At 40.4% G+C, this 13153-nt stretch overlaps 1 long non-coding RNA gene across 1 annotated transcript in view; it reads left to right on the top strand.

Moving 5' to 3' along the window:
• The window catches only part of LOC308609713, a 148977-nt gene that overhangs the window by 36783 nt on the left and 99041 nt on the right, over window positions 1-13153 (top strand). Inside the window, exon 2 of the long non-coding RNA XR_014014335.1 lies at window positions 5401-5525. This is a non-coding gene — a long non-coding RNA (uncharacterized lncRNA). The remainder of the gene's footprint in view (window positions 1-5400; window positions 5526-13153) is intronic.

The raw sequence follows: 13153 nt of genomic DNA, 5'->3' as shown, positions 1-13153 counted from the left end.
TGGGCATAGAGCTGGACTGAAACTTGACAGAAGGGGACAGTCTGGGAGGCCTGTGCTCTAGATCCGGATGGGGTTTGGTCCATACAACTGTGTGCTCTTTTGTCCTCATCAATGGCATCCTTAATACTGACCTATCTCGGTGGTACCTGGTTTCCCTGGACTAAGGCAATCACTACCTGCCATCCAGGCAACAGTTTTCTCTGCAGTGACTCAGCCATCGACTGTTTTTTCCCTGGGGTGAGGAATCCACTGTCATGTGGTCATGATTGTGTCCCCTGGACCAACGCTATCTTGACTATGGTCCCTCAACTGATTCAGTCATTGATTATTTATCCCTGGGCTGACTCGGTTATCAACTCTTTTTCCTTGCCTGACTGGGTCATGGACTATGTTCCCTGCAGTGATTGCTTTGTCAGTTGTCTTCCCTGGACTGAGAGAAATACTGTCATTTCCTCAACTGTTTTCTATCCTTTTTTAGTTTGTTTTTTTGGAATGACGCTATCATTTATTGTTATCCTGTATAGGGGGAATTTTTATTTTGTCGTCAAGTGTCCCTGGGTTGAGTTGGTCATTGACTGTTTTCTCTGGATTGATTTAGTCATCAGCTGTTTCTCCCTGAGTTAACTTGGTCATCAACTATTTACTCCTGGACTGACTTGGTCATTGGCTTTTTTCCCTGGACTTACTCGGTCATCGACTATTTCTCCCTGGGCTGACTCGGTCATAGACTTTTTCACTGGACTGACTCGGTCCTTGACTACTTACCCCTGGACTGACTCGGTTATCGACTCTTTTCCCTGACTGTCTCGGTCATTGACTATTTTTCCCTGGACTGACAGCAGTCATTGACCACTTACCCCTGGACTGACTCGGTTATTGACTCTTTTCCCTGGACTGACTCAGTCATCGACTATTTTCTCCTGGACTGACTCGGTCATTGACTACTCACCCTTGGACTGACTTAAGTTAACTGTTTCTCCTGGACTGACTCTTCATTCACTCTTTTCTCTGGACTGTTCCCTGCAGTGCTTCCGTTGTCAGTTGTCTTCCCTGGACTGAGAGAAACATTGTCATTTCCTCATCTGTTGTTTGGTTCTTGTTTTAGTTGGTTTTTGGCAATGACACCATCATTTATTGTTATCCTGTATGGGGAGAATTTTTATTTTGTCATAAATACCGTCCATGAATTGATTTTATAATTTATTGTTTCTCCTGGACTGAGTTGGTGATTGACTCTTTGCCCCTGGGTTAGCTCTGGTCATTGACTGTTTACACCTGGACTAAGTTAACAGCTCTTTCCCCTGGACTGATTCTTCATCTACTCTTTTGCCTGGAATGACTCAGTCATCGACTATTTTTCCCTGGGCCGACTCGTTCATCAACTATGTACCCCTGGACGGACTCGGTTATCGACTCTTTTCCTTGGAAGGGTGTCATTAACTGTTTTCCTTGCAGTGACTGGGTCATCATCTGTTTCCCACAGACTCAGGGGAGCCCTCATTTCCTGCTGTCTCATTATCAACTATTTACCTTGCAGTGATTTGTTCATAGTCTGTTTTCCCTCCTCTGAGGATATTTCAGTCAGTCTCCATCATCAGCTATTTGCCAGGGACTGACTCGGTCATCCACTGTGTGCCCTGGATTGACTCTGTTATCAACTGCTTATCTTGGACTGAGGCTGATGCCGCTCCACCATCTTGGTTCCAGTTTTTTGTTTTTTTTTTTGCGGTACGCGGGCCTCTCACTGTTGTGGCCTCTCCCGTTGCGGAGCACAGGCTCCGGACGCGCAGGCTCAGCGGCCATGGCTCACGGGCCCAGCTGCTTCGCGGCATGTGGGATCCTCCCGGACTGGGGTACGAACCCGTGTCCCCTGCATCGGCAGGCGGACTCTCAACCACTGCGCCACCAGGGAAGCCTGGTTCCAGTTCTTAAAAGTAAGGGTTCCTGGGAAAGAAAGAAAGAGAGAAGGAGAGAGGGAGAGAGAGAGAGGGAGAGGGAGAGAGAGAGGGAGAGGGAGAGAAAGAGAAAGAAAGAAAAGAAAGAAAGAAATATTCTTATATTCACATTTATGAAAGCACACATATACACACACATATGCCTGATTTTCCCCCCAGAAGAGTTGTCTCAGTTTGCATCCCAACCAAGACTATACAGGGGTCTCTCAAAGCCTGTGTGTTCCCACACTTTAAGGTTTTCCCCCCAGTATGATAGGTGAGGAATGGTGTCTAAGTGTATTTCATGTTTTGCTCATTTGTACAATCAGTTTATTTGGACTTGTTCTCCATGAATTGTTTTTAACTTTGTTTTCATTGATTTTCACAGTTCTTTTAAGTATTAAGAATATTTGCCCTATATTTATTATGTTGCAAATATTTATCCTCAGTTTGCCTGATTTCTTATGACTTAATGGCATTTTGTGTGTGTCTGTCCTGCAAATGTATTTCTAAAATTATATAGTCAAATGTATCAACCTTTGGTTGTATTTGGATTTTGAGTGATGTTTAGAAAATGTTACCCCACACCAAGTTTATGGGAGAATTAGTTCACTTCTCCTCCAGAACTTGTGTGTTTGTATGGATGTAGGTGTGAATGCACTTAGGCACGTGTAGAGATGCATGTATGCTGAGATACCTGATTCATTTGAAGTTTATCCGTGTGTAGGAAGGAGATGGATCCAAATGTCCCGTTTTCCAAATGGTTACCCAGTTGTCCCATCACCTTTTATTAAAAATAGTTCATCTTTGCCCAGTGGTTTGTGATGCCCCTTTTATCAGGCACTGAACTTCCTTATGTTTGTGTGTCTTGTTCTAGATGTTTATTTCTGTTGCTCTAGTCCTGTTGTCTGTTCATGTGCCTATGACAGATTTCACTATAGATCCTTTATCACATTTTTTACACCTCACCAAGGGTTTTTCTGGATGTCCTCACATGCTGGTTATTCCACATAAATTTCCTTGTCAGCTGATCTAACTCCCTAAGACAGTTTATGAGGTTTTTTTTTACCGTGATAACTTTAATTTTATAAATTAACTAGAATTGACATCTGTCGTCCTATTCAAGGATTTTTCCCATGTGTTCAAACCATTTTTTTTTTTCTTTCAGGAGGCTTTTGCAATTTTCTATTATAGATTTCTTTTGGTACATTTCTTTTTAAGTTGATTCCTAGACATTAACTTCTTAGGTGTTTTTGTACACAGAGTTTTCTCTAATATTAACTACTTTGGGTATGTAAGAATGACTTTTTAATGTTAATTTTTATAGCTAATTTATTCAATTATTTTATTGTTTGGATTAGTTATATCATTGATTTTCTAAAATTTCCAGGTATCATCTGCAAAACAATTGGGATTTATTTGTTTTTCTAATCCTTATGCCTCTAGGTTTTTTTTTATTTTGTCTCTTTGCATTAGCAAACATCTCCAGCATAATTTTGAATAGCCGTGGAAATATTTTGGGTCCTTGCTTGCATTCTTTGAATGAATCCCACTTGGTCGTGGCATCTTTTCAATGTTGTGTTAGATTCTTTTTGATAATATTTTGTTTAGTATTTAAGCGTCAATATTGACAGCTGATATTAGTCTGCAATATTATTTCATTCTTCAGCATGATACTTTTTAATTAGAATTTAAAGTCCTTCATTATGAATTTAAATATTTGAAAATAATATAGTTTTCAGTTGTGTATACATCTGACACATTAAAACTCTTACATTGCTCTTATAAATGTATCCAATTTTATCTTTGTATCATGGTGATTTGACAACTACAGTTGACCCTTGAACGACATGGATTTGAACTGCCAGCGTTCACTTATACATGGATTATTTTCAATAAATACATGCTACAGTTTTACAGAATCCATTGTTGGTTGAATCCATGGATGTGAAACCACAGATATGGACTGTTATATATGAGATATATATATATATGGATTTTTATACATTTTCAACCGTTTGGGGGTGGGCCCCCCTAACCCTCATATTGTTCAAGAATCAACTGTATTTTCCACTTAAAAGTATATGACCAAACTCTGCTATAACAGTAGGATGTTTTACATTATTATTCTTAACTGCTTAAATTAGTATTTATATTTCATCCTTGCCAGAGAATTTTAACCTCAACGTGATAGATATTTTTGAAAATGTATTAGTTATATCAGTCCTCTTCTATCTTCACATATGTATCTAAACTGAAAATTACCTTTTCCTAATTCCTAAAACGATAGTGACTCATGTGTTAACACTTCTGATTGAGCTTTCATTGCATTTTTATTAAGGATAATTTATCAAAACATAAATACATAACATTTTTAGGACATAAGTTTTTATGGAGAATATTTGGGGATGGTAATATAACAGGAAATTATGCATAGGTTCTAATATTCTCCTGGCCCGAATCATACCAAACTGAACTTATCATATAAGCATCAATCAATTCCATCATTCCTGGAATCAATTATTGACCCAGCCAATCACTAGACCCAGAACTTCCACTACTGTTATTTAATCTGGAGTGGTTACCACTACCCGGTGAGGGAAAACCACAGTCAGCAGTGAGATAGTTGTTGACCCTTTTCTGAAGCCTGGATTACAGGCTACTCACACTTGTCTGAAACATATTTAAGCCCTGAGTAACATGCTCATCCCACACCCAATTCATTTAATTAAAAAAAAAAAACTCTATGAAAGTGGAGTTTTATTGACTGTTGTGACTATATTAATAAATAAGCCGCCCTATCTAATACAAAAGTATAGATTATTCTAATGGAATTTAAAATGTACATACATGCTTTGTGTGTGTGTGTGCATGAGATATATATCTGAAAAATTAGAATATAAAGCTGAAATGATGGAAAATGATACTTTAGATGATCATTATTACTCTCAGAAAAGAGATTTTGAGGGGAGGAAGAGGGATGGATTGGGAGCTAGGGATTAGCAGATGCAAACTATTAGATATAGAATGGATAAACAATAAGGTCCTACTGTAGAGCACAGAGTGCTATATCTAGTCTCTTGGGATAAACCATAATGTAAAAGAATATAAAAAAGAATGTATATATATGTATAACTGAATCAGTTTGCTGTACGGCAGAAATTAGCACAACATTGTAAATCAACTACAGTTAAAAGAAATTGAAAAGGGATCTGAAGGCAAATATTAATAGAGGCAAAGAAGAATAATGCATAACACACACACACACACACAGTTTATCCACCAGGAAAAGATTAAAAATTCTGAACTTGTATGCAACTAACAGTATTGCTCAAAACAAGAAAATAAAAACCACAAGGAGATATTGGGAAAAAATAAGGAAATACAAAAAGAAACAAGGACAGTGGGATTGGAATCTTTCCTGTGTTCTCTATGGGAATGTGTTTTCTATTGTTTGTCCTTGTAGGAACTTATGGGGACAGAAGACAGGGGCCCTAGACCCTAAGGACAAAGTGTGTGTCTTTCATCTGTGCACTGAGAATCATCCATCCCTCCCTGGCTGAGTCCAAAACAGATTGGAAAGCAGAAAAGGTAGGAAGCTTCTGTTTTTCTACCAGATTGTCCTTATTTTCCACCCGAGACTATAGGTCCCTAGAAGCTCAGTCCAGGCAGTAGGGCACTTGCTGGGAAGGACAGCATTAGCTTGGAAATAGCTGAGGACACCTAGATACCAAGGGGCCATTCTCAGTGACCTATGAGACTCAATGAGTCCTCGTAAAGGTATATACGTTTAGGTAATGTCATCATCGGGGAAGCTGTTGCCTGGAGTACCCCCATGAAGTGTGTTCTGCTGATAAACCTGCCCCGTGCTGTGGGCTGTTAGCCGTTACCCTCACATGGCATGTGTGTTAAGCCCTAAAGACTGTAAACATTGTAAGATGTAGAGAAAGAGTTAATGTGAACTGTAGTCATGACCATATGAATAAGAAGGGGCGACGTTTAGTAATGTCAGAAGCCATGGGATGGGATTGAACAAGATTAGTTATCACCAACCACCATACTCCTAGCCCAGACAAACTATCAAATGGGCGCAAAACCATTAAAATGGTTTTTAATTTAACATTCTGTGTTTCTCAATTTAAAAGTAAATAGCAACGTTTAAAGACCGTATAGTAAGATTACAGTAAACACTTTAACACTTTATTTTAAAGCCAGGATAAGTTGGCTCTATAAGCACTTAAACCTTATAATGGTCATTATTTGCAGTGTGGTTTGTCATGGATCCAGAGATGTGTAAATAAATGCATGCAGGGTAGGTCCTAGTGCACAAAGAGCTGACCATGGGGCAAAGAGTTATACACTAGAATAAAGCAAGACAGAGGCTTAGCAAGGAGAAAGCCTGACCAACAAGCGCCCACTAAGAAGCAAATCAGATAACTTCTCTGGTACTAATTTCAATGCAAGCATGAATGTGTATTTCTAAATATGCACAGAATATCTATCATTGCACGGAAGTGTAAGATGCAACCAAACAGGGCTCTACAGCCCAGACGTAAAACTCTAGCCTGGAGCTACTCTTCCGAGTCAGCTCAGAATATTCATCCTATTTAAGCAAATAAAACATGGGGAGATACCTTATTAAAACACATAGAAGTTATGGGATATTCCACATAAAGGGTTTACTGGGCTAGGAGAAGAAAAGAGGTTGATGAACATCAAATGTACAACTTTCGCTTACTATATATTTTCCAGAGATGAAGTCTCAATACTTTAGCATTTGAATATTACACATGACTCATGAGATTTGGCTTTTCTTTTTCCTTCTCATCTACAATATGTGACTCTGTTTTTTCTCATCCTGAGAATCATGGCCAGAAAGTCAGTCTGTTGTTTTATATTCCTTTCAACTGCCAAGAAGGAAACAAAATTCACTTTTACCTTCTGTTAAAAATCTGTGAAATTCTCACACAGAGTGGATTTTTAAAATCCAGTTCAATTCCTAAGAGAATGATTTGTGCATTGACCGGGCTGAGAGAGGACAGAAGTATTGTAATTCATGGTTTTTAATTCTGCATTCTGGTTTCTCAATTTAAAAATAAACAGCAACATTTAAAGATCATATACTAATATTACAGCAAACACTTAAACACTTTATTTTATTTATTTATTTATTTTTGGGGGGTACGCGGGCCTCTCACTGTTGTGGCCTCTCCCACCGCGGAGCACAGGCTCGGGACGCGCAGGCTCAGCGGCCATGGCTCACGGATCCAGCCGCTCCGCGGCACGTGGGATCCCCCTGGACCGGGGCACGAACCCGCGTCCCCCTCACCGGCAGGCGGACCCCCAACCACTGCGCCACCAGGGAAGCCCAACACTTTATTTTAAAACGGGGATAAATTGGCTGTTTAAGCACTTAATCCTTTTAATTCACAAAGTGCTTGAAAACTGGAGCATCAGAGCACACCCATATGAAACAGTAATTATGCCCTAAAGAGGGTAAACATTGTAAGATTTAGAAAGGAGTTAATAAGCATGACCATGTTCATAAGAGGAGCTGGTTTTTAGTGACATCAGGAGAGATCCATTTATACGTATATGGAAGCAAAGAAAACATGAAATCAAGGACACATTAGAAGCTGTTCAGCAATGTTCGTCTTGGTCAGCTTTCGGTTAGACAGTTTGCAAAATCTCAACATTTTCAATGTTAAGAAAAACCGGTGCAACCTGAGATTGCTGGTAAGCTGTGGTTGCCCTACATTTGAAGATTATCAAGCATTAAAATAGGTAACCAGAAGACAGAATTCTGCTTCTTCACGTGCATTACTCTCAGATGAGAATTTCTCCCATCTAGGTGTCTAAACCACTTCCTCAGCAGACCTCGGGCATAAAGCCTGCTTTTCTGAGTTCTACTGTAATCGGTTATTCAAAGCAGATCCTTGTAAAAATACTTACTCAGACTTCTTTTTTGGTAGGATTATAACCTTTTTTTTTTTTAACATCTTCATGGAGTGTGATTGCTTTACAATGGTGTGTTAGGTTCTGCTGTATAACAAAGTGAATCAACTACATGTATACATATATCCACATATCCCCTCCCTCTTGCACAGATTTTAATTTAGTTAATTTTGATTTAAACTCCAGAATTCTTTGGGGGAAAAATACATCATTGACAAACACTGTGATATATGTTTCATGTTTACAGTATTTTCTTTAAAAACAAAAGGAGTATTTTCTTGGTATGTTGAATTTCTTTCTAAATGTGCTGGAAAATTTTAGAGGGATTGCTAGAGCTTGTGACAGGCTGTTTATTGGGTGGGTTGGGAACAGGGCTGGGTTAGGGTGAAGTAAAGGACATAAGTGCTTATTTATAGAGCATTTGTGTCTTATGCAAAAAAATTTTTTTAATAGGTCTTTATTGGAGTATAATTGCTTCACAGTACCGTGTTAGTTTCGTTGCACAACAAAACGAATCAGCCATATGCATACACATGTCCCCATATCCCCTCCCTCTTGCGTCTCCCTCCCATCCTCCCTATCCCATCCCTTTAGCTCGTTGCAAAGCACCGAGCTGATCTCCCTGTGCTATGCGGCTGCTTCCCACTAGCTATCGGTTTTACATTTGGTAGTGTATATATGTCCATGCCACTCTCTCACTTTGTCCCAGCTTACCCTTCCCCCTCCCCTTGTCCTCAAGTCCATTCTCTACACCTACATCTTTATTCCTGTCCTGCCCCTAGGTTCATCAGAAGCTTTGTTTTTTTTTTTTTTTTTTAGATTCCATATATATGTGTTAGCGTATGGTATTTGTTTTTCTCTTTCTGACTTACTTCCCTCTGTATGACAGACTCTAGGTCCATACACCTCACTACAAATAACTCAATTTTGTTTCTTTTTATGGCTGAGTAATATTCCATTGTATATATGTGCCACATCTTCTTCATCCATTCATCTGTCGATGGACACAGGTTGTTTCCATGTCCTGGCTATTGTAAATAGAGCTACAATGAACATTGGGGTGCATGTCTCCTTTTGAATTATGGTTTTCTCAGGGTATATGCCCAGTAGTGGGATTGCTGGGTCGTATGGTAATTCTATTTTTAGTTTTTTAAGGAACCTCCATACTGTTCTCCATAGTGGCTGTATAAATTTACATTCCCACCAACAGTGCAGGAGGGTTCCCTTTTCTCCACACCCGCTGCAGCATTTATTGTTTCTTGGCTTTTTTAATAATGGCCATTCTGACTGGCATGAGGTGATACCTCATTGTAGTTTTTATTTGCATTTCTCTAATAATCAGTGATGTTGAGTAGCTTTTCATGTGTCCCTTGGCAATCTGTATGTCTTCTTTGGTGAAATGTCTATTTAGGTCTTCTGCCCATTTTGGGGTTGCTTTGTGTTTTTGATATTGAGCTGCATGAGCTGTTTGTAAATTTTGGAGATTAATCCTTTGTTGCTTCATTTGCAAATATTTTTTCCCATTCTGAGGGTTGTCTTTTCATCTTGTTTATGGTTTCCTTTGCTGAGCAAAAAAAAAGCTTTTACATTTAATTAAGTCCCATTTGTTTATTTTTGTTTTTATTTCCATTACTCTAGGACGTGGGTCAAAAAAGATCTTGTTGTGATTTATGTCCTAGAGTGTTCTGCCTGTGTTTTCCTCTAAGAGTTTTATAGTGTCTGGCCTTACATTTAGGTCTTTAATCCATTTTGAGTTTAATTTTGTGTATGGTATTAAGGAGTGTTCTAATTTCATTCTTTTACATGTAGCTGTCCAGTTTTCCCAGCACCACTTATTGAAGAGGCTCTCTTTTCTCCATTGCATGTTCTTGCCTCCTTTATCAAAGTTAAGGCAACCATACATGTGTGGGTTTATCTCTGGGCTCTCTATCCTGTTCTGTTGATCTATGCATCTGTTTTTGTGCCAGTACCATACTGTTTTGATGACTGTAGCTTTGTAGTATAGTCTGAAGTCAGGGAGTCTGATTCCTCCGCCTCCGTTTTTCTTTCTCAAGATTGCTTTGGCTATTCGGGGTCTTCTGTGTCTCTGTACAAATTGTAAGAGTTTTTGTTCTAATTCTGTGAAGAATGCCATTGGTAGTTTGATAGGGATTGCACTGAATCTGTAGATTGTTTTGGGTAGTATAGTCATTTTCACAATATGGATTCTTCCAGTCCAAGAACATGGTATATTTCTCCATCTGTGTATGTCATCTTTGATTTCTTTCATCAGTGTTTTATAGTTTTCTGAGTACAAATCTTTCACCTCCTTAGGCAGGTTATTCCTAGGTATTTTATTCTTTTTGTTGCAGTGGTAAATGGGAGTGTTTCCTTAATTTCTCTTTCTGATTTTTCACTGTTGGTGTGTAGGAATGCCAGAGATTTCTGTGCATTAATTTTGTATCCTGCAACCTTACCAAATTCATTGATGAGCGTTAGTAGTTTTCTGGTGGCATCTTTAGGGTTTTCTATGTAGAGTATATCATGTCATTGGCAAATAGTGACAGTTTTACTTCTTCTTTTCCAACTTGTATTGATCTCCGCGGCCTCCCTCCTATGCCCCCAGGACCAATGCGGCAGGGGGGAGAGGGGTCCTTGGAGGACAGGGGACTGGCCTGGGGCTCAGCAGGCTCCCAGTGCCCGAGTAGGTGGGGCAAACGCCCTCTGCTCCTCTCCTGCTCCTTCTGGAGGGCCCTTCCCGCCTGCCTCTCTTGATCTCCCCAGCCTCCCTCCTATGGCCCCAGGAACCAGGCGGCCTGGATGGGGCTTTGGATGGGGAGAAGCGGCCTGGGAGCTCAGCAGCCTCCCTGGCCCGAGTGGGCCAGGGGATCACCCTCCCCGCCTCTCCTGCTCTCCCTGGAGAGTCCCTCCCACCTGCCTTTCCTGATCTCCCCGGCCTCAGGGGTGCTGATCCTATCTGGCCTACACTTCTCCTTCCCACTCAGTCCCCCTACGTTCTACCGGTTCACTTTAGGGTTCCTCCCGTCTCCTTGGGGGTCAGAGTCCCCCACCAGCAGCTGCCAGATGCCCCAGTTGTGGGGAGACGCTACACCATTTTGACTCCACCCCTCTCATGCACAATTTAACTTTATAATCGAGGCAAATATTTAACGCATTTTAAAAATGAAAATTGATGTAAAACATCCATAAAGAATCAAACGTCAAAACTGTAAATAAAGACAGGATGGGTCACGTGCAGTGCCTAGCCATGGAGCTTAAGTCAAAAGGAAAAGCAGTAATACTGATACTGTCTTTATTTCAGATTTCAGTATTCTATTCAGCATGGATGTTTTGCATTAATTCTTATTTTTAAAAAATACTGAATTAAAATATTTATCTCAATGACTGTTTTACGTGCTCCTTAAATTGTATGCCCAAGGCATGTGTGTGCCTCACTTTCCTCACCCTCTTCCTGGCCCTTGTTCAGGGGATGGTGGCATCCCCTCTTTTTGTCCCTTTTGGATGCTACTTCTGTACTGAATGTGACACACAGGGTGATAAGCATGATTGGTGCCACACCCAGGTGACCCATTTTGGCAAGGAAATCTTTCACATTGTTTACATGTCTACTAGAAGATTTGGAATTGCAGTTCTGAAATATTCAATTTGCCCTTGCAAGATGTCTTACGATTAGTAGGACCAAAGGGGGCAAAAGATAACAGGGCCTACTTGACTGTGGAATGATAGATAAGAGAGGCCATTCAGGGTCTTAGAGGACCCCCGATCAAACTCATCCAATAACAATCTTCCAAGCATTTACTCTGATAATAAAAATAATTCTATTAGTCACAGCTACTCTTTTTTCATTCCACCTACGTATATTAAACACTATGTGCCAGACACTGTTCTTGGTGATAAACATGATAGGAAAAGTATATATACTCTGAGTCACCATCAGTATGTGTGTGCATGCTTGAGCAGGTACACGTTTGCACGCACCTGTGTACATGTATGTGCATGTACCTCGGGCCAGGTCCCATGGCCAAGATTACAAAGGTGAGAAAAGAACAGAGTGCTTGCTGCCCTCTGGAAACTTTTAGTCTATTTGGGAGGGGATGGTTGGACAGTCCTTCCAGGCAGAGAGAGCTTCATGTGCAAAGACCCTGGGGCAGCACCTGAGGGGGTGGGGTGGAAACAGAAGTGTTACAGATTCCTATCTTTATCCTAGAGGAAATGAGAAGTTACTAAAAGCTCTTCAGTGGGAGAGGGACACAACTATATCAGTGTTTTTAATTGTGGGCATGACAGGGGTGGATTTGGGGAGAGGGGTCAAAGAACAGAGAACTTGGTCCATAAAGCAAGGAGGTGTAGACCATGGCTGTGAACTCAGCTCCTCTGGGATGCCAGCCAGAATCCTTTAATGCACTTAGTGAGGTCTTTTCTGGTCAGGGGAACTTGACTTTGGTTGGGATTGAACCACCAGTAAGCAAGGGCAACTATGGAAATGGTTGTGCATTGAACTGAGGCTCTTAAGAGTCTACTTCTGGACCTCTCTTCAGATCACTTGTACTGTTCTTATGCCCCTTTTTGAAGATAACTGGTTCTTTCCGTGCCTCCAAACTAGCCCAAGTGCTCCCTCACCCACGATAATATAGTACCTCCAACTCGCTCAGTACTGGAGAGATACAGAAAGAAGTATGAAGTGTAGGCAGTGCCCACCAGCTGCTGTAACTCTCTCTGGAACCAGAACGCATACTCATGCCCAATAAATAGGAGCAACAATTACGGGCTGAGTTGTATGGTGCTGGCAATTACAGACTGATGTGCATAAATAAAACCAATACTGTCGTGTACGTATTCAGAACTCTGAACTCTACACATTTACACACAAATAGTTGTCTGAAAGCACAAACTTTTTTCTTTTTTTAAGAATTACCTTAATTAGGGAAAACATTACATTCCATCTCTGAGAGACATTTTCTTGGACGTTGCAAGGTGAGTGGATGGGGGGCTGATAGAAATCAGGACCCCGATTTGCAAGTGGAATTTGATTCTTTTCACAAGTATTTTATGGGATGTGCCCTGCATTTTTAGTGTAGGGTTCTGGGTTTTTGCTTGTTTCAGGACTTAAAGGTTTTCTGAAATATTGTCTATATTTTATTTTTTATTGCACTCTGTTGGCTGACAATATATGGACAGACATAAATGACGTGGGGTGCGTAGGTTGACGTGTTAAATTTTCATTATTGTCACTGGTTTGTGGCCAAATACCTGGTTAACTCCAG

Source organism: Mesoplodon bidens (assembly GCF_964165515.1).
Source record: "Mesoplodon bidens genome assembly, chromosome: Y".
Classification (NCBI taxonomy): Eukaryota; Metazoa; Chordata; class Mammalia; order Artiodactyla; family Ziphiidae; genus Mesoplodon; species Mesoplodon bidens.
This window is presented reverse-complemented; position numbering and strand designations above follow the sequence as displayed.